This window comes from Pteropus vampyrus, unplaced genomic scaffold, assembly GCF_000151845.1.
Source record: "Pteropus vampyrus isolate Shadow unplaced genomic scaffold, Pvam_2.0 Scaffold63, whole genome shotgun sequence".
In the NCBI taxonomy this organism is placed as follows: domain Eukaryota; kingdom Metazoa; phylum Chordata; class Mammalia; order Chiroptera; family Pteropodidae; genus Pteropus; species Pteropus vampyrus.
In genome coordinates, this window is record NW_011888844.1 from 5,241,951 (window position 1) to 5,244,773 (window position 2,823).

Here is a 2,823-nt window from a genome sequence, read left to right on the forward strand (position 1 = left end):
AGAGATTCTGGCCATTAGAGCACAGCTAGTCTTATTTTAAAATAGGCCTATAAAGATAAAATTAGAAAAAAAAAGTATTTTAGAAAAATGATGTCAGCAAAATAGCAACATAACAATTTCTACTGTTTGTTCTTCTCCCCCACTCCAACATCAACTTGAACAACTATTCTCCTACAAAAATATGTTCATAAGAGTAAAGATTCCAGGTGAGGGATTACAGCATCTGGCTAAAACAAAGAAATAATGAAAGAACTCATTGAGGAGGGTATAAAAGATATATTCATTACTACCCCATTACTCTCCACCAAGCCCAGGAAGCTCAAAAATACACCTTTCCGATGGAAGGAGAGTAAAGTGAGCACTCAACTTTACCACAGGTCCCAGAAAGGACCCACCCAAGCACGAGGGGTATACCCATAGTTCTAAGTGGTTCTCTGCAAGCTCTTGGGACCGCAGCACCTTGGTTAGCTCCAGCAACCTTAGGCAGCTCCAAAATCCCCAAACAGTGTGCTTTACACCAGGTCCTCAGCGGGCTTCCATGAACCCAGACTGCGGCTCACCCTTTGCCAGTCTACTCAAATGGCATCAGGCAACTTAGCCCCAGAGGGCTTCCACAGCAGGACTCATAGAAGGCTTCTGCTCACTTCCTCATTTGCTGATTCCAGCAGCTCCAGGCAGATCCCATGAAACCAGGCTCCTCAAGTAATTCCAGGTACCCAGGCACCCATTTCATTCTGGTGCTTGCCAGCTCTGGTGACCCCAAGTGGCATCTTTGGCATAAAGTTCTTATGGGCTTCCAGGAAAACAGTCCAAGGCTCCCTCTAGCACCTGCTTACTCCAGTGTCCCTAGCAGCTTCTATTACAGGTCTCCCAGCAGGTTACCACAAACCCGATCTCCAGCTCACCATGGTGCCTTACTACACCAGTATTCCTGGCACCTCCCACAGTTACAGGCCTCTTTCATCACAGGTCTCCTAGCAGGCTTCTGAGAATTGAGGCTCTCATCTCATCCAGGCATTTTATAGCTCCAGAGACCCCAGGAAGCTCCTGTGACCCCTGCTGTGTCCTGTGATATCAGGTTCCTAGTGGGCACCCTGGAGCCCAGGTCTCCAGCTCATCATGGAACTCATCGAGTCTAGTGGCCATAAGTGGTGTCTTTGGGAACAAGCACCAGGTGGGACCATGTGAATCCAGGCCTTCTTTCACATTTACCCTGGAACCTGCAAGCTCACGTGAACCCAGGTGTTTCCTGCTATATCAGCTGGCAACTGTATTACCAGAACCCCAATAGGCCCCTTCAAATATAGGCCCCAAGCTCATCTTGGCACCTGCTGACTACAGGTAGCTTTCACAGACCCAGGTGGCTTCCATATCAACAGACTTCCAACAGGCTCCCAGGAAGTTATCTCAACTTGTGCTTGCCAGCTCCAGTAGCCCAAATCAGCTTCCATGTCTCCAGACAGCTTCCTTGGCTCCAGGTTCTCAGAGGGCACCTGCAAACTCAAGCATCTTGCCCACCAGAGAACTGACCAACTTCAATAGTCATGAGTGATCAGTGGCCACAGGTGATTCTGTGGCTCTAGAGTCCTGGAGTGCTACCATGAACTGAAGCTCCCAATCCACTTTGGCACTTGTTGGATCCCATGATCCCAGGCAGCTCCAGTGGCTCCAGGATATCAGCCCACCATGGCACTAGCTGATTCCCCTGGCACTAGTTCCTGATAGGATTCCATGAATGCAGATTCTCAGATTACCCTAGTACCAGCCAGCATCCATATCCCAGGTAGCTCCCATGGCAATAAGCTCCTGCATGCTTTAGCAGGTTCTTAGTATATTCCAGCACTGGTTGACTCCTGCTGCCCTTGGTGCCTCCTGTGGCTTCAGGCTCACAATCAATACCTGTAATCCAGGCACCAGGGTGATTCATATGAACCTAAAGATCCAGGAGAGCCATGTGACAAGCTGACCACCCTGTTTCAGGCTTTCAAGACACCTTAACACCAAGATACTCAGGGACTACAACATGAAGGAGGGGACACTCCCAAACTCATTTTATGAGGGCAGCATTACCATGATACTAAAGCAAGATTAAAACAGTGCAAGAAAAGAAAACTGTAGGCCAATAGACCTGATAAATGTAGATGTAAAAATTATCAGAGCTCCAAAATACACGAAGCAAACACTGACAGAATTTAAGAGAGATGTACACAGCTTTATACTAATAGTAGAAGATTTTAATACCTCACTTTTAATAATGGATGAAAATGCAAAAAGTGAAGCTGGATCTTTATCTTACACCATATGAAAAATTAACTGAAACTAAATCAAAGATCTAAATATAAGAGGTAAAATTTTTAAACTCTTAGTGGAAAATATAGAAGAAAAGATTTATGACATTGAATTTGGCAATGATTTCTTGGATGTGCCTCTGAAAGCACAGGCAACACAAGAAAAAAAAAGAATTTGGATTTCACTAAAACTAAAAACTTTTGTGCATCAACAGACCATATTAGTGAATGAAGAGATAGCCCACAGAATGGGACAAATATTTGCAATTCATATATCAGATAAGAAAATTAATATTCAGATGTATTTTAAAACCTCCTATAACTCAATAATTAAAAAACAAATATCTCAATTTAAAAATGGGCAAAATGTTTGAATAGACATTTCTTCAAAGAAGATATACAAATAAACATTAAGCACATGAAAATATACTAAATATTACTAATCGTTAGAGAAATGCAAATCAAAAGTATACTGATAGCACTTTATATCCATTAGTATGACTATGAATAATACAAAAATGACAGAGTTGGCAAG